A 19,639-nucleotide genomic window follows, 5' to 3' on the forward strand; every position below is an offset into this window, starting at 1 on the left:
CCAATTGCTCAGGTTTATTACTAACTAGCTCTTACAACTTAAATTAACCCATAATTCTTATCTATGTTTAGCAACAGTAAGGCATTTTTATCTTGCTTTCTCTGCATCTGGCTGGTGACTGGGTCTCTCCCTTACCTCTTCCCAGAATTCTCCTAGTTTGGTTCCTCGCCTATACTTCTTGCCTGACTACTGACCAATCAGTGTTTTATTAAACTAATACAAGTGACAAACCTTTACAGTGTGCAAGAGCATTGTCCCACAGCAGGTTGGTGTTTACGTTTTTCCTCTGGTAGCATGCAGAGAACCTTCCTGTGCCAAAGACACTAGTATGTAGGGGTGAAGGCTTTACATAAGCACCAGCTCGACTTCTCCATGTTCAATGAGTTGTATAGGTATTGTCTTCAGCAATGGGACTTTACCATCAGTTGTGGCAAGCAACCTATGGTCTTGACAACAGCCTGGGTTGTTTGGGGGCTCCAATGGGACCCTTTTGGTCATCAATTCAATTAGATGTAACCCAGTGTTGGTACTGGAACCTTCATTTGGTGACAGGAGATGTCCAGTTGGGGCTCTGTCTCCCTCATTATTTCATGATTTTATATAAATAACCTTAATACACACACACACACACACACACACACACACACACACACACACACGTGCACGCGTTAGGGAGTGTCTACTGTATTAGGTTTCCATATTACCCCTTAAATGTCCCTTAATTTTAGCTGTATCTCCCCATATTCCCTACGTTGTTTCCCCTCTTCCTTTTCCTTTCCCTCTTGATTCTCTCAGTTCTATCTCTCCATCTATCCATATCTATTTCCCATTCCTAGGTCTATCTATTCCACTTAGTTCCATACTCTATACATAACCTTTGTGTTTATATGGATTATAGTTTGGTTATCATTGACTCAATATCCATATATAAGCAAATACATACCATATTTACCTTTCTGTGTCTGGGTTGCCTCACTCAGGATGATATTTTTTTTTTTGTTCCACCCATTTACCTGCAATTTTTATGATTTCATTTTGTTTTCTTTTTTATATAATTTGTTTCAGTTTTATTTCATGTACATTGGTGTTTTGCCTGCATACATGCCTGTGTGAGGGTATCAGGTCTGGAATTACAGTTATAAGCTCCCATGTGGGTGCTGGGAATTGGGCAGTCAGTGCTTTTAATTGCCAAACTGTCTCTCCAGTCCCTCATTTTGTTTTCTAACAGCTGAGTATACACCATTGTATACATGTACCACATTTTTTTTTATCTCTTCTTCTGTTGAGGGACATCTAGGTTGTTTCCAGTTTCCGGCTGTTACAAATAAAGCCCAAGAGAAGTAGAGCTGGATCTTGCTGTAGATGGATTCCCATCTTCCTGAGGAACCAGAGTTCCACAGAGTTTGTACCAGTTCACACTTCCACAGGCAATGAATGAGTTTAATGATGCAAAGATGTGTTGCATTCTTTTGTGTTGCATTTGGCTAACTCTGTGAAGCTGTGTTACTTTACCTACCTAAAACATCTGATTGGTTAAATAAAGAGCTGAAGGGCCAATAACTAGGCAGGAGAAAGGGCAGGCAGGGCAGGCAGGCAGAGAGAATAAATAAAAGAAGAATTGTTGGAAGAGAGTGTTGAGAAATGGGAAAGAAAGGAGAGGACATCAGGGGCCAGTCACCCAGCTACACAGCAAGCCACAGAGGAAGAAGTAAAGAAAAGTATATAGAATAGAAAAAGGTAAAAGCCTAGAGGCATAAGAATAATTTAAGAAAAGTTGGCTATAAGTGAGAAAAGCTATGGCTAGCCATTCATAAGGAAGAATAAGTTTCCATGTGATTATTTGGGAGGTGGGTGGTGGCACCCATCTAAAGAGCAAAGAGGAACAAACAAACAAAAAACCAACCAACAAATAAAAAACAGCTACAAACCTATTCTTGTTTCTTTGATCATTTTTATTGTTTTTATTTTTGTTTCTGTTTTATTGATTTTAGTCTTGAATTTGATTATTTCTTGCTGTTTACACTTTTGAGTGTGATCTTTTTCTTTTTCTTCTAGAGCATTCAGGTGTGCTGTATAAGTTGCTAGTTAAGTAAGATCTCTCCAATTTTTTAAATGTAGGTTCTTAGTGCTGTGAGTTTGCATCTTAGACCAGCCTTCATTTTGTCCCATAAATGCAGGTACATTGCATATTCATTTTCATTCAGTTCTAGAAAGTCTTTAATTTCTGTCTTGACCCCTTTCTTTTGTTGTTGCTGAGTAGAGAGTTTTTTAGTTTTCATGAGTTTGTAAGTTTTCCATTGTTTCTGTTGTTGATATTGAGTTTTACTATGTGGTGGTCAGCTAGGATGCAGGATATTTCAATTTCCTTGTATCTGTTGAGACTTCCTTTGTGTCCGAGTGTGTGATCAGCTTTGGAGAAAGTTCCATGAGGTTCTGAGAAGAAGGTATGTTCTTTTGTGTTTAGGTGAAATGATCTTTAAATATGTTAGAGCCATTTGATTTATAACCTCAGTGAGCTCCAACATTTTGCTGTTTAGCTTTTGTCTGGATGACCTGTCTATTGTCAAGAGCTGGGTAGTGAAGTCTCCCACGGCCAGTGTGTGGGGGTCAATATGTGATCTAAGCTGTTGAAGTGTTTCTTTTACAAACTTCAGTTCCCTTGCGCCTGGTGCACAGATGTAAAGAATTGCCATGTCCCCTTGGTAGATTTTTCCTTTGATGAGTATGGAGTGGCCTTCCCATTCTCTTCTGATCACTTTTGGTTTGAAGTCTATTTTGTCAGATATTAAAATGGCATCACCAGCTTGTTTCATTCATTTGCTTGTAATATCTTTTCCCAACCCTTTACCCTGAGTGCTGTCTAGCCTTGATGTTAAGGTGTGTTTCTTGGATGCAGCAGAAGGATGGATCCTGGTTTTGTATCCATTCTGTTAGTCTGTATCTTTTTTGGGGCTGGGCGTGGGGGATTGAGACCTTTGATATTGGGAGATACCCATGAACTGTGTTTGCTGATTCCTGTTATTTTGTTGTTGTAGTGATGTGTGTGTGTGTGTGTGTGTGTGTGTGTGTGTGTGTGTGTATTTCTCCTCTTTTGATTTGCTGGTATGGGATTATTTATTCCTTATGTTTCCTCGGGTGTGGCTACCTCTTTTGGTTGGAGTTTTCCTCGAAGTACCTTCTGAAGAACTGGATACTTCTTAACTTTGGTTTTATCATGCAATGTCCTACTTTCTCCATCTATTTTGATTGACAGTTTTGCTGGTTATAGTAGCCTGGGCTGGTATCTGTGGTCTCGTAGCATCTGTAGAACATCTATCCAGAACTTTCTGTCTTTCAGAGTCTCCATTGAGAAGTCAGGCGTTACTCTGCTTATTATGCTTTCATAGATTTCTTTACGGGTTTTATTCATTTCCTCTTTAAGGTCTGTCGTAGTTTGAGTGTAATTGGCCCCCATAATCTCTAGGGAGCGGCACTACTGGGAATTGTGGCTTCGCTGGGGTGGGTGTGGCCTTCTTGGAGGACGTGTGTCGCTGTGGGTGCAGACTCAGATTTCCTACGCTCAGGATACCGCCTAGTGTTTCAGTTAACTTTCTGTTGCCTCCAAGATGCACGATTCTCAGCTCTTCCAGCGCTAAGAAGTCTGCCCACATGCCGCCATGCTCCCACCCTCTGGAACTGTAAGAGAGCCTCCCCAATTCAATGTTTTCTTTGTAAGAGTTGCTGTGGTCATGGTGTCCCGTCACAGCAATAACAAATCCTCACTCAGGTAAGGACCACTATTATATTCATAAAGGCTGTTTTATGGTCTTTGTTTTGTGCGTCAAATATGTTGCAATACTCAGGGCCTGCTGTGGTACGTTGCTGGGCTTTCACGGAAGCATATTGTCTTGACTGTTATTGACTGTGTTTTTACACTGGTGTCTAGGCATCTGGATTCGGAAACATAATGGTCCGTGCTGGTATCTGGTCTTGTCTTTGTTGGGTGGGTGTTTTGTTTCTTGTTTTCTATTGCCCTCTCTGCTTCTTAGGAGAGTGTTGTAGCTGTGTGTTGCCTGGTAGAAAATTATTTTAGGATCCCGATAGGTGTACTCACTGGGGTCCTGGGTATTATTGGGAGCTGACAGAAGGGTCTGAGGGAGTCCATAGGAGGGGGTAATCAGGGTATTCCACCAGGATCTTCTTAACCCCCTGGGAATGGGGGCAGAGAGTGAGAAAAAGTCTGGTATAGAGCTGGAGATGGGACTGGGAATTGGATTTGGAGGAGAGACGGAGAGGGAAGATCTGAGGCTTGCCTACCTGCTTTGCTGGCCTACTTGCTCCCCTGTCAGGCAAGTTGGAGGAGAAGAACTTTAGGATCTGCCAGAGACAGAGGGGCAGGTGGGCAGAGGCCACCCCGGGTGGTCTGACACACAGATGGGGGTGAGGTTGGGGGATCCGAATTGAAGCAGAGGAAGGCAAGGTGAGAGTCTGCGGTGAGGCTACCACTTCTCTGGCCAGAGAGGCCTGCAGGTTCCCGGGGAAGGCCTGCTGAGGTTGGGGGCGGGGATAAAATGGTGAGCAGGTTGAAGGATGGTTAGCACAGATCCATGCGATCTGATCCGTTGGAGATGGGGACAGAGAGGAAGTGGAGACCGAGGAGGTGGCTTGTTAGAGGAGGCGGGATTGGCCTCTGAGGAGCGGAGGGAGAGGTGAAGATCTGCGGTTAGCACACCTCTTTCTCTCCGTAGTTGATTTTTTGGTTTTTCAAGACAGGGTTTCCATTGTGCTCTGGCTGTCCTGGAACTCACTTTGTAGACCAGGCTGGCCCTGAACTCACAGAAATCTGGCTGCCTCTGTCTCCTGAGTGCTGGGAGCACAAGAGTGTGCCATCACCCCCCCCCCCCCCATAGCCATTTCTTAACCAAAACTGTTAATTAAAGCAGAAAGAGAGGGGGACTCAGTCTGCTGAGAAACAGTTTTACTTGGCAGAGGGAGTCACAGCTTTTGAGTGATGGTTTTATTCGTGAATGCTAAAGACGTTCGTAACTGGAAGTTGTCTTGTGAACACAAGCCTGACGTTTTCCCACGGAGGATCCTGGTTGGCCCATTCTGTACTGGGGTGCAGTGATGGCTCAGCAGCTACTGTAACTTTGAAGTGCTGGGTGTCAAGGATCCCTTGGCGTCACTGCAGCAACCGGTCTGTCTACTCTGTGAACGTCAGTGACTTCTCTTGGTGCCAAGGTCACAGGTGCTATGATACTGGGGTGATTTGTTGTCCATATTTCTGGTGGAAGGAGTTACTAAGTTTCAGTTGGAGGTTGGTGAGAATCGGCTTTTTCAGAAACCTGTGGGGCAGAAGGTGATGTCTGTTTTGGTCAAGGCCAGGACTTTTTGAAGTTTTCTGCTTCCAACCCTTTCCCCTGGGAAATGTTTGTGTGACCTTGGGTTTATAAATACATAAAATAGGTTTGCAAATAAAACATGAATTGTTAGTAAGCCATATGGAAACATTTTAAAACAATTCTTTGCTATCACATAATTTACTATTTATGAGAGAGGAAAGAAAATCTGTATACTAAAGAGATGATATACTTTGCTTGTTTTTTGGTAGAGAAGTAAGTCTTGGCTGAATATTTGTTACTGTAGGATGCTGAATGCCTTCTGCATTTTCCAGAGTTGATCTGTATTTTGATTTTAAAATCATCAATGCCAAGGAAGCCACTTCAAATATATATAAAGTACAGAATGACAAAGCTGTGTTTAGAGCCATTTCAGGAATTGCTGGAAAGTCTGTGTTAATCCTGAGTAAAATTAATTCAGTGCTTTAAATTTTTTTTTGTTTGTTTTACAAAACTTAAGTCAGGTACTCAAATGTCAACATTTAAAATTAAACGGTCTCCCACAATCCAATCAAAGATACTGAAGATCCACAAACCGAGGCTTGAAAGCGGGAAATGGTAAAAATCTTTGTTTTCTGTAATTGACCTGCTGTGTTTTTATAAGGGCAGACCGCTTTGTGTGTTCGGCGAAATGGGCTTCTCAGTGTGCAGTACTTTGGAATCGGAGCTGAGGTGTTTCAGGCAGGGTTTGCTAGCATAGTGTGTGGACGCAGCATGGGCCATGCACAGCAAACCCTCGAGTCGTGTGTTTGGAACCCAGGTGGCCATGAAGAGGCAACAGGGCCAAGCGCTACCAGAAACACCGCAGATTCATTGCAAGTTTGAGATGGAGTCCATTTTTGGTTGTTGCAGGCTCAGAGATGTTTCACTGTTGCCATTTTTCCCCCCAACTTCAATTATGTGACCCTCGTTCAAGAGGCAGGGATCTAGGGTGACCTATTCTCTCACTTTTCTGCACGGCCCACTACATCCCCATCGGATGCGTGTACTTGTTCTGGTCCAAATCGCCATCCACTCTGTAACCACTATGTCAGCATCTGCAGAATGTACGTTTCCTGTCACACACCCTGCTAGTCGCTCGCTCCTCAGCTGTCTGCCTCGGCTGTTAGCATAGAGACCAAAGGCCTGGGTCTCAGCCGCGTGGGCCCCTTCCCGTGTTGTGACCTCCCCCTTCTCCACGGGGCTTTTGCATGTTTGCATGTGTGCGCTCTTCACTGTCTTCACGGGCTATTTGGGAAGTCTTCCAGGTCCTTTCCGATCAGGGCCACTCCTCAGAAGTGCGGTTGCGCTACTTTGTGTCATTCATTGGTTGAATAACGTCTGTCAACTCAACAGCTGAAGCATCCAGAAGGAAGGGTCCCATGCCACACGCAGGACAGCGCTTGACAGAGAGTAAAGGCTCGTTAAATATTTGAGTGAAGAAACAAACTAGTTACTAATCCTAACAAGCATTTTAGGAACAGAAAGTCCTCTGATGGGGTAGGAGTTAGGAGAAAGATTGTTAGAGGCTGGGAGGTTAATCTGGGTTGTCAATGTTACTGGATTGGGGACCGGGTAGAAAACGGGTAAACCGTGTTCCTACATAGATCAGAGAGGAGGTTTCCTGAGACAATTGGAGTGTAGGTAGGTGAGCGGAGTACAGAAGACCTACCCTGAACGGGGTGGAACCGTCTAGCAGTCTGGGGACCTGGCGGAAGGACAGCCGAGAAGAAGGGGGTCCAGAGTGCAGGCCTGCTCCCGTTGCACGGCACCGCAGGGCACTCTGCGTTCTTCAGCCTTTGAAAAGCACCGCACCAGCGCCTCACAGGGTCTCCCACACCTTCGGCCTCCAACTGAGGCTGTATCTTCGTTTTTTCTTGTTCTGAGGCTTCTGGCTTTTCCCACTAAGTAGTTCCTGGCTTTCCTGGCTCCCCTCCAGCCTACAGACAGCCACTGTGGTACACCCTCAGCTTCTGAATATGTGAGCCAACCTGGTAACCCCATCTTATTTGGTGGAAGCTATCGGTTCTGTTCCTCTGCAGAATCCTGACTCACAGCAGGGCCAGCGATCGGCCTTCCTTTAGGGCAGAGGCTAAGCAAGCCGGGAAGTAGGAAAAAGCGTTTACCCTGAATTGATGTCTTTTAGTGTAACAGCAAAAGGGAACTCTTCCGGCATTAACGAGCCCCAAGAACACCGCTGTGCTGCATGAGAGAGTGACTTACGTGACTAAGGTCATCTCCAAATATGAAGAAAAGGTGAAGCTACATTACTGATAGTCACATACTTAAAAGCTACAAAAAATGACTTGAAAAAGGTACTTGGAAAATAAATATTTAAGTTCTTATCATGATACTGTACATGTGCTTATGTGTATACATATGCTTATTTCCTGGAAATACATTATTTGATGTCAACATGCAGATATTTGTCATTATATTTAAAGCGTCCCTTTAACAATATAGCTGGGAGATGAAATTTTCCGTGGGGTGATGATATCGGGAAAGAATGATATTAATCAGGCCACATTATGGGTAATTTCCTCCTGACTAGTTCTTCTGTTCTGTGATGAGGTCTGCTCAGCGCCGTGGTGGTGATTCCCACCTCCAGCCAAACGCGATGCAGATGTAGCCTCCCGGGGAGAAGGCAATCGCAAGGCTGGGTGGTAGAGGTCCAACCTCCATAGCTAAGAAATGCCCCGCTGTCATACTGGCTTGGGTGACATCGTGGTGAGCACCTGTCACATTCAGGGCTTAGCAGCAGACGCCAGGTGGAAGTCAAGCCATCACCGCGGCGACAGCATCCGTCCTCCTGTCCTCCGTAAATAAATAATTACTGACACTAGACTGTTATATGAGGACTCTTTTTGGGGGGTGGGGGGGAAGTCTATAGTTATTAGTGCTGGGTTGGCACAAAATAGAGTGCCTTTTCCCTGATCCCTACAGGAAAAACTGAGTCACTGAGCAAGCTGTTCTACGCTTCAAATATGAGGCAAAGCTTGGAGCATTAATTCCCAAGAAACTGTTGCCATGTGATATTCCAGGTTTGCGAGCACCCCAGAACCTTGTCCAGGGCTTAGACTGAGCACCAAGTTAGCTGGTTGGTTTCTTTCCGCCTTGGCTGAGTTTCAGCCTCTTAAAGCCAAAGCACACAAAAACCCTCCCTTGCATGGGTCCAGTTGACGAGCCCAGTGTGGAAAAGCCATTGCTGCGCCAGCTGGGGCGAAGGGCTTGGTCCGCAGCCATCGGTGACTCATCGGGGCATTTTCGTTCCCTCTTCTTCACTGGGCATGGACCCAGCGGCCTAAAGCAGGACCTATGAAGCTGTCACAGCCTGTCGTATCAAAGTGACTTGAGGTCCTCTGGCCTGGGACCATTGAGATGATAGACTGTGGCTGTCTTCCCTGGGAACGCCCATGTAATGCCTGTTCAGGGAGCACTTCAGTCACATGCTAGACTCCTGCAGTTGTGGCTGGGAATTATGTATTGCTTTTACAGAGGAGTTCAGCTCCTGTCTGAATGAGTCCCTCGTACTTTACAGACGGGTCCGCACGCCCGTATCTAAACTGTGTGCGATATGACTGGCCATGGACTCACAGTACAAAATCTTTAATGAAAAGCTACTCAGATTAAAAAAAAAAAAGAAGTTGTCATTTTGCTTATAGTATTTTTTTAATGAAGAACTGAGAAGAATTAGTGTGTGAAATGAGCTTTAGACTGGAGATTTATTACAGTACCTGTATCTTAGGTCTGTTAGGGAGAATACTAATGTCAGATGGAGACCAAAGATGGAGCTACCAATCAGGTTATTATGCTTCATTTTTATTGGGTAATTTCAGAGATTATCTATAAATAATCTTTCTTATTTCTGTGTCATTAAGCTAAAACAGAAGCTGGTGATATATATAAAATTTAAGACAAAAACTTAAAATAAAAAATCCAGAAAAGACTAGAAGACTAGCATTGACCTAGGAGATCTCATTCTAATCAAATATAAAACACATGAAAATTCTTTATAAAATTAAAGTTCTCTCTGGGTATGGAAGTATATGCCTTTAATCTCAGCAGAGACAGGCAAAATCCTGAATTTGAGACCAACTTGGTCTACAAAGCAAGTTCCAGGACAATCAGGGCTGCCTGGAGTAACTCTGTCTCCAAAAACCAAGCAAGCAATAACAAAAAACAAAATCAAAAAACAAAGTAAAACAAAACACGCCTCCCCCCCCCAAAAAAAACAAGAAAGAAAAGTGAAATTCAAGTTCTAACGTGTCGAAGAACTGGCTGGGGATTAAGGAAGTGCTTCTGTTCTAGGTACACAGTCCACTCAAGCTCATCACAAATGGCCAGAGCGAGAACTTTAAAACCACCGTGACAAGGATAAAATTAAACTTTAGTCCCCTTTTCTTCTTTAGATATGGTCTCATATTGCTCAGGGTGGCCTTGAACTCTTGGTCCTCCTGCCCGTACCTTCTAGGGTGTTGGAATTCCATAAAAGTGCCATTACATACATAGGCCTTTCTATACCCTAGGGTGTGTGTAAAGTAACAGAGCCTGTGTTTTAGACTGTTTATCTTTTAGTTGGAATAAGAAATTAAAGAGTTGTTTAGGGAGCATTTCTTGGAAGGAAGAATACAGATGTTTCAAGTTGCGGGATGAACGGAGTCTCCAAAAATTGGAAGAAAGATCTTTCCTCCAACTACACAGACATTTTAAAAGAATAACGACATCATTTCAAGAGTCAGTAAGACATTCGTGGGCTGGAGAGATGGCTCAGCGGTTAAGAGCACTTCTTATTCTTGTTAGCAAGTGGGTTCGATGTTAGTAGCACCCACATGTTGGGTTACAACTGCCAAAACCTCAGTTACAGCATGCACATGCTATAGAAATCTACTCGAGCCAACAGTCAGACATAAAACACAAAACCTAAACAAAACATTTTCGGGAGATTTTGCTGAGCATAAGTATTTTTATTTAAAAAGCTGCGTTTTCATTTAAAAAGTTGGCTTATCTGTGGTTTGAAATACACAAAATAGAAATGGGTGGGTTCTGAACTGGAGTTCATATCACTAATTTATGAGAGTGGTGTGGTTGGCAACAATTTAGTATGTCTTGTAGGGCCTCCGTCAAAAGCCAGCCTTAGTTCCACACCTCTGGTTTTGAAATGCATTTCCCCTCAGTAATTGTGAAGCCAGCAATGACTCTCTGCACCTGGTTCATGGTGCCTTTTACTGCTCACAGTGTTCCGTGAATGTAACACCCGGGGGTTTGGATGAGTTGGGTGAGTGCTTTATTTCTGCTCCACGCATCCTGAGATAGCGCGTGTAAATGGGTCTCCATTTTCCAAAGCTGACTGAGCACTGTGAAGGGATTTGTGGTCCCTGTAGAAAAGGTATTATAAAGCAGAGGGGAAGAAAAATGGAAAATACAAAAAGCTCAGAGAAAATTCCCCAAACAGCACAACAAAAAGATTTCCTGTAGCCATGGAGAGCCCTTTAGCACCCCAAATCCCATTTGAATGGCAGTCCCCACCTCATGAATAACGAGAAGAGAGCTGGCTACAGAGAAGATGCCGATGCACGAGGTCCCATCTGTTGTTTGCTTGTTTAACTTCTCAGGTAGGTTCTGGATTTTTGCAGGAGCTTTGCACCTTCTCTTCCTGGCCTCCGGGAGCTCAGCATCCCATCTGTTGTTTTTCTCCTCAGTTAGTGATGTCTGGACCTCACACTCATCTGAGGCCAGAGTCTAGAAGGTTAGACTGGGCAGGGGAGGCTGCGGACCGCACCATTTGTTCAGACTCCATGAAATCATCTAACACTCTCCCTCTGGACTTTGCTCATTAGACTGCAGACTCTTTATTCTTCCTGCCCTCCTCCCTCTACCTCATAAAGAGTTTTAGATTTATCATAGGAAGACACTAGGCTTTGCTGATTTTCTTTACCTTGTTTTTCTGTTTCTTTCCATTCTGTGCTTATACTTTTACCATTCTTGTTTTTTATTCAGTGGCCAAATGAGATGCTTCCTAATCCTCCCCCCACCCCCCCAAAAAAAGAAAAATAGGGTTTCTCTGTGTAGCTTTTTAGAGGCTGTCCTGGAGCTTATTTTGTAGACTGCGCTGGCCTCGAACTCACAGAGATCCACCCACCTGCCTCTGCCTCCCAAGTGCTGGGATTAAAGGTGTGTGCCACCACTACCTAGTTGGTTTTAAAAACCTCCCAATACAGTCAGTGATGGATATATACCTCTCTGTGTGTTGCAACATCGATGAGGTTTGATACACTGGATTTTCATTGCTTTCTGCGGAAATCCATTCTTTTTGAGTTGTGGTGTTGGGAATGGAATCTAGTGCCTTGTGTACAAGTGTGTTCCAATGAGCTATGACCCCATCCCTTAGCTTTCTGTCACTGACATCTGATCTCATACCATCCACCTGCCCTATGATCAGAAAGCATGTTCTTTTTGATACTGGGTTTTGAATGTTTGTCCATGTGCTTGTTGGCTTAGAATTGTGGTCAGTTTTTTCATATGTTCTCTGTATGTGCTTGGGAAGAAATATGTGTCCCTTAATTGTTGGATCTGGGGTTCTAGTCTCATTTGTCAGCATCCTACCAATCTGTTAACTCATCCTTATATGTTTGGGGTCTTCTAAGCCATCTTCATATTGTCTCACTTACAAGGTGCTTCGGAAAGTTGTGTGCATGTATGTGTGGGCTCTCACAGGGGTTTCCTGGCTTCTTTGGACTTGACCAGTGGGGGATGCTGGAATGAGACCTGGAATCCTTAGTCCTCAGCTCCTTCCTAGTGGCCTTTTGCCAAGGTCTGCAATCCTTTAAGGCCTGGGAACTCAGAGCTGGTCTCATGGATACATCACTGCTCACAGTTATGTGGTCATGTCTGGGAGTCACCTGTCACGTCTGGAGGTCACCTGTTAGGGTCCTTTTCCATTCTTGGTCGGGATCCCTTGTAAAGCCCAATCTGCTGTGGGACAATGGTTTGTACCCTGTCACTTGTATTTTAATAAAACACTGATTGACCAGTAGCTAGGCAGGAAGTATAGGCGAGGTGACCAGGCAGAAGGTAGAGGCAGGGCGATAAGAACAGGAGAATTCTGGGAAGAGGAAAGACACAGTCTGCAATCCTCACCCAGACACAGAGGAAAGAAGATGAGAATGCCTCACTGAGAAAAGGTACCAAGACATGTGGCTAACACAGACAAGAATTACGGGTTACTGTAAGATGTAAGAATTAGTTAATAAGAAGCCTGAGCTAATAGACCTACCAGTTTATAAATAATGTAGACCTCTGTGTGTTTCTTTGGAACTGAATGGCTGTGGGACTGGGCTGGACAGAAACCTCTGTCAACACCAATCTTTTCACAAAGTCATTGTACGACCCAACCGTGACAATCTCAATAGATGCCCAAGTCTCAGTAGTTTACCCTGAGGCAATACCTGGCTCTGATATAGACCACAAACTGAGACTACCCAGGCACCATCCAGGAACAGACCACCCAAAGGAAGGAAATTCCTAACATTCCAACCATTGTAGATAGGATCACCTTCGAGCACACATCCATTGCTTTTCACCAGAACACCCCTAGACAAATGTCAGCCAATCAGGAGTCCTGAACCTTAGAAATCCGCCCCCACCTTTGCTGCTACAAAAACCCAACTCTAACTGAGCTCAGGGTTTTCCAACCACTCCAAATACGATGGACACATGGAGAGTCGGAATTTGTAAACTTGTGTAAGAATAAAGGCTCTTTGCTTTTACATATAGGACTCAGTCTCCTAGTTGGTTTGGGGGGGACTCCGTGATCTGGGCATAACACTCAGGTGTGGCACCTTTATCTGCTGAGGGTTTTCCTACCTTTCTCACAGGCATCTTACTTAAGCAGGAACTTTGAGCTCTTTTTGAGTAATGAGAGGGAATTACCTTGAAATTCCCTTATCTAACTCCAGGGAGATCTCTTCCCAGAAAGAGAGTTAACAGCTGATCACCCAGGATTAGTCTGCTGGAGAACCTGCTGAAAGTCAGACATTAGCCTAGAGGGACTGTTACAAGACAGTGTCTGTCCTTTTGGCCACTAATTTCTAGATAGATACATCTTTATCATTACTGTTAGAAATTAAAATTTGTAAAGATTAAAATGTTAATTAATGTTAGTCCATTTATTTAAATAAGTTATTTAGGAATAAGCATAAACTCTTTAACATAGCATTTTAAAATGCTTTAGAAATTTATGAAACCAATGTAAAATGTATTATTGTTTGGTGATTCATGTCTTAGTTTGTTCTACCATACCTGAATACATGGATTCTCACATCTGTTTCTGTGTGGGCAGATTTTTCTTTGGGCCACCAGATCACCAAAAAGGACACAGAGACTTATCATTACACGAAAGTTTGGCCTTATCTTATACTTGTTCTTAACTAGCTTTTATAACTTAAATTAACCCATATTTTTTAATCTATGTTCTTCCATGTGCCCATTACCTCAACTCCATTTTGCCCATCCTGCTTCCTCTGCATCTGATTGACAATTTCCCTTTCTTCTTCCCTGAGCTTTCTCTGTCCAGAAGTCCTGCTGCTATCTACTGTCTAGCTGTTGGCCATTTGGTTTTTTTATTAAATCAATCACAGTGACACAACTTCACACAGTATAAAAGAATATTCCATAACATTTCCCCCCTTTTGTCTAAATAAAAGAAGAAAGATTTTGACTCTAACATAATAAAAATATAAGCAATAAGAGCTTTATTATTCTAAATAGTTTGTAATAATAACTTTCAAGGACTAAAAATTTACATTACATTGTTAAATGAACTGAATAGGTACAATGCCTTAAATACAAGTAGAAACATACATACACTATGTTCTAACAAAAATAACCTTAAATTTGCATCAATATACAAAATTCTATACCAATGTAAAATATTTGAGACTAGTGGTTGATCAAAAGTAGACTCACCAATTTTTACCCCTTTATTCCATCATTTTTATACTATATTCCCCCTTTTTCCCCTTTAGAAAGAGATCCTTGAATCTAATCTTTTTTTAGCTTTCTCCCTGACCATTGGCAATAACAATTTGTAACCAACCCCCCAAATGATGACAAACATCCATAGCCCACTGAATGACCAAAAACCACCCACCCCACTTCTTGGGAATGTAGGTGTTATGTTCTCTAGAGTGCTTTGCCCGGGGCAATGGCATCTTTGGGAACCCTGAGAAAATGAGGATAATGGTTAAGTCCTGGGAGAGCTTAGCTGTAACATTTGTTGTCTAGTCTCTGTGCAATGGGAAAGAGCAAGGCTTCTCTGCAGTCCTGGCTGGAATAGTCTGTGAGGCTGGACCTTCTCAGCCAATGGCCTTGAAGCTGTACTGGATGCAGAACTCTGAGGAAGCTACAACAGAGGCTGGATCACCTGGTCCCCTCCCTCTGAAAACACAAACTTTCGAAGGTAACATACATATCTGCATTAGTACAAGTATGGAGTGATTTTTTTTGTATTATGTTTGAGCAGGTAAAAAAATATATATATGTATTTATATACCTGTCTTGTAGTTTTTTAGGATTATTTCTTTTTGTCTGTAGCCAGGATTTGCAGGGGTTCTCTATCAACCTAGAATGAATCCACAGCCTTTTGGAAACAACAGCATAACTTCTTCCCCAATGTAATATATTTTTGATTTCCATTTTAAAGAAATTTTAAAAATATATTGATTGGTTTAATTTAGCAGCTATTATAATCCAGTGTCTCTCAGCAGCTACTTCTCTTATCAACAATCAAAAAATTTAAAGTCAACAAGATACTTTATCCAGACTTTATGTGTATTTTCCATCTTTACGTGGATTATATCCTTTTTATATTGTTTTATTCTTTCCTTAAAGACTATATCTTACTATTTATAAACTAATTTTTTCATGGCTGTTTATACCCATTTTCTTTTCTTTTTTAAGCCTACACACTTTTTTTTTTTGAGACAGGGTTTCTCCATAGCTTTTGGTTCCTGTCCTGGAACTAGCTCTTGTAGACCAGGCTGGCCTTGAACTCCCAGAGATCCGCCTGCCTCTGCCTCCTACCTATGCACATTTTAAAAAACACACTGTAACGTTTTTAGAGATTTTTTTTCCATCTGCATCTGTCTTTACTGAGCATTTGTAGCATTCTCTGATCTTGTGGGACAAATCTCACACTGCTTCGTCGGCCATCATGAGGTTCATTCAGCTTAGGGTATGGAGCTGGCGGCTGGCTCCAGCCCACAGGCAGCAGCTGGTAGCCACACCTCTGTATGCCTCTGAGCACCAGCCCACCTGAGAGACTGAAGGACTAAGAAGCTACATCAGGCTTCTTGTCTAGAATTTCCCTAACTTCCTTAGGCCCTATGTTTGGATATTCAAGCTTCATGTTGGATGCCATATGTAGGTGGATTTTTCTTTGGGCGGCCAGCTCACAAAAAATGATGCAGAGACTGATTATTAATTAATGGAAGCTCGGCCTTAGCTTAGGCCTGTTTCTAACTAGCTCTTATGACTTAAATTAAGCCATATTTTTAAATCTATACTCTTCCATGTGCCTGCTACCTCATCTCTGTTTTGCCTGCTTTCTTCGCATTTGACGGGCAACTCCCCTTTCTTCTTCCCAGAGCAGCCCCGCCTGTACCTCCTGCCTAGCTATAGGCTGTTTAGCTCTTTATTAAACCAATCACAGTGACGCATTCCGCACAGTGTAAAGGAATATTCTGCAACATTTCTGCATCTGTTTTGGGTAAAGAATCTGGAAAAAATTCTCCTTCACAGACTGATGTGGGTAGGAAGGGGATCGGCAGCGTTTTCAGATAGATGATCATGGATATTCCTCTTGGATGCTTCATTAACAGCAAGTGGGTTTTTTAAAAAACTCACTTATCTTGTTTTACTTATATGAACATATACTTGTATGTGTGTGTGGTACAGGAGGCCAGAAGGAGGTGTCAGATCCCTTGAGATGGAGTCATAGGCTACATTTGTGGGCCATCTGATGTAGATGCTGGGATCTGAGTTCTGGTCCTCTGACAGAGCAGTAAGTGCTCACAAACACTGAGCCATCCCTCCAGCCCCAGCAGTGGATTTTGTTTTGTTTTTAAGATTCATTTATTTTTATTTATTTATTTTGATTTTTTTGAGACAGGGTTTCTCTGTGGTTTTGTAGCCTGTCCTGGAACTAGCTCTTATAGACCAGGCTGGTCTCGAACTCATAGAGATCCGCCTGCCTCTGCCTCCCGAGTGCTGGGATTAAAGGCGTGCGCCACCACTGCCTGGCTAAGATTCATTCATTTATTTATTATTTATTTATTTAATGTATGTATGTTGGAGAGGGACTGCTAGTTTGTTCCTGGCTGCTTAGCCCCGAAATAATCACATAAAAACTGTATTAATTAAATCACTGCTTGGCCCATTAGCTCTAGCTTCTTATTGGCTAACTCTTATATCTGAATATAACCCATCTCCATTAATCTGTGTATCACCACGTGGCAGTGGCTTACCTGGTAAAGTTCTGGTGTCTGCCTCCAGTAGGGCTCCATGGCTTCTCTCTGACTCTGCCTCCTTTCTCCCAGCATGCCATTTAGTTTTCCCTGCCTACCTAAGTTCTGCCCTATCAACAGGCCAAGGCAGTTTCTTTATTCATTAATGGTAATCACAGTGCACAGCAGGAAATCCCACATCATATGTACGTGTGTGTATATATACACACAGGTGTGCAGCTGTCTATGGAGAAGAGGGTGTTATGTCCCCTGGAGCTGCAGTTACAGACAGTTGTAAACCTACAGGTGTGGGTGCTGGGAAACCAACAAGAGCAGCTAAATCTCATTGTAACAGGGAATCATGAATGATTTCAGTGAGCTTTTTTCCTTTTCTTCACAGGGGTGTGGGTGGACTCCACGGTCTCACACCGGCGAGTCACATCCCCAGGCTTATCAAGTGTGTCACAGGTGGTTATACCAGCCTGTTGATACCTCTTGCCCTTTGAATGGGTTCAAAGTTCACAAGGGTACATTCGCACCCAGAAGAGAATGAGGAGGGTGTGGGCCACTGCCGTAGTGACAGCGTTGTGGATATCAGACCTTGCCTCATGTCTTGGAAAGGCTTCGTTTTGGACTCTGTGGGGGTTTTTTCAGCCTTATCGCTGAGATGACCAGGAGAGGCCTGTGCTACCTCTCTGTGAAGTGGGTTTTAGGATGATTTTGTCCTTTCCATGTGAGCCACCGATCAGCCTCTCTTCTGCTCCTGAGGCACATTCACTCTGGAGGCACAGTTCAGAGAAGGGACGCCAGGACCCAAGCTGCTCTCTCCTTTTCTAAGCCTCAGCATCCCCAACCCTTTTCCGTTTCTCCTCTGGCCGCTTCTGAGCTACAGCTTGGCACTGTAAGCACCTGACTTCTGCCTGGAGTTTCCCAGTGCTCCTCTCTAGTGAGGAGACCCTAACTTCCAGAGCAGAGCAGGCCAAAGGCTGTTGCTGGAGGACGCCGACTTGATGACTCATTTCAAGCGCTAGTGTATTTATGGCCATATTGAAACCTGCATATCAGTTCCAGTGAAACACTGTCCGTGCAACGGCTTGGATTAGTCACCTTCGATGACCCATGTATTAAAGGCATGTCTCCCAGCCCACACGTAGGTAGGAGAACCCTTAAGGGATGGAGCCTAGTCGGAAGTCTTTCAGTCATATGGAGGTGTGTCTTGAAGAGGATTAGTGGGACCCTGGTCACCTTCTCTTCTTCCTTATTTCCCACTATCATGAGGTGAATTGCTTCCTCCACCATGACTCCCTGTCATGATGCCACAGACCCAGAGACAACCATCTTCCATCCAACCTCATGGATGGAAGCCTCCAAATCTATGAGACAAAATTCTTCATCCTTCTTTTCCAAGTTCTCATCCCAGGTATGTTGTTAGAGTGATGAAAATCTGAGTAGTAAAATTCTGATGTTCTAAAATCATTCCCAGAAACACAATACGCATGGAGTCTTGCTCTTTAAGGATAGAATGAATTTAACTTGACATTCAAGGGCACATTCTAGACCTTAGCCCAAAGACTGTGTCCGACAGTAACACTCCTTTCCCCTCTCAGAATCACACGACAGCAGCGAGAACTTCCCCCAAACAGACAAACGAAATCAGCAAAACAGACTCACAAAGAACAAAACGGGCAGGGCAGACTCTCTCTGCAGCAAATGATTCACGTCTCAGCCGAGTCTGATGGCCACTGAAGCCACCCACAGCGATGTCGGAGATCATCAACAGACTGAGAGAAACTTTAGATCAAATCATCACCAAATTATTTGGAGGGGAAATGAGCCCAAATGCCCAGCCAAACATAAAAAAATATATGGATGGAAAAGAAATGGCTGAACACACTGAGTTACGTAAGAGTTTCAGAAAGAATTCATGGGGTTTCTGGAAGCACAATTTCATCACGAGCTGAAGGGAAATGAAAAGGGAGACAGCAGGCGTAATTGCTATGAGCAACAGCTTCCCGCTGAGAGAGAAGGGCTTTACCATCAGCTCGCTGAGAATACATCCAGGCAAATACTGAAAACATGGAAATAAACACTTCTCATAAAATCAGAACGCGAGGACAAAGGGGCACCCAGAGACATGCCACGTGTAGCAGAAAAGAGAGCGAGCAAAGGCCAGGTGAGGTGGTAATAGAAAAAGAGAAGCGAGAAAATTACATCTCGGTGGGCATCATTAGGGTGAGGGGAAGCAGGCAAATGGAAGGCGCTTAAAACGTAAGGGAGCAAAACATCAGAAAATGCCGCGGGTCAAATCCCGGAAGAGCAAACGGTGCCACAAAGAACAATTCTTTATAACAACAGCAGCAGCAAAAGGAACAGGGTGGAAGGGCAGGAGGGAAAATGGCAGCTAGGACTCAGGGAAATTGGGTCATACTGACTGTCTTATCTCTGACTATGTCTCCTTGGGCACCCATTCTGAGCTTCCGGGTCAGGCATCAAAGACTTAACCCAAGACTGGTCTGTAGCATTTTGATAGCCTGACCCCTTTGAGCCCCTGACAGACTTACAAATCCTCGTCCCAAAGAAGTTCACACATGTTTTCGCTGGGTGGTTTTTTCTGTTTCCAGACTCATGCGTAGTTTGAAAGGAGACGATGGACTTTTAGGGTGGGAATTATAACTTCGAGTCCTCCCAATGGGCAAAATCCTTCGACGACTTCCGGTTGGCTAAGCGTTTCCATTCTCTAAGCCATGTTGAGCTGAACCAAGCTCCTGTCTCGGGAGGTTC

At 43.6% G+C, this 19,639-nt stretch overlaps 1 long non-coding RNA gene across 2 annotated transcripts in view; it reads left to right on the top strand.

Annotated features, from left to right (window-relative positions):
• The first annotated feature begins 3,524 nt into the window (after nt 1–3,524).
• The window catches only part of LOC142856736 (uncharacterized), a 53,337-nt gene continuing 37,222 nt past the window's right edge, over nt 3,525–19,639 (top strand). The window contains exon 1 of one of the 2 annotated variants that reach the window (XR_012911712.1): nt 3,525–3,766. This is a non-coding gene — a long non-coding RNA (uncharacterized LOC142856736). Of the gene's footprint in view, nt 3,767–5,154; nt 5,196–19,639 lie in introns of those variants that run through there. The other variant, XR_012911713.1, reaches the window with a different exon arrangement.

The sequence above is a fragment of the Microtus pennsylvanicus genome, chromosome 9 (genome assembly GCF_037038515.1).
Source record: "Microtus pennsylvanicus isolate mMicPen1 chromosome 9, mMicPen1.hap1, whole genome shotgun sequence".
In the NCBI taxonomy this organism is placed as follows: Eukaryota; Metazoa; Chordata; class Mammalia; order Rodentia; family Cricetidae; genus Microtus; species Microtus pennsylvanicus.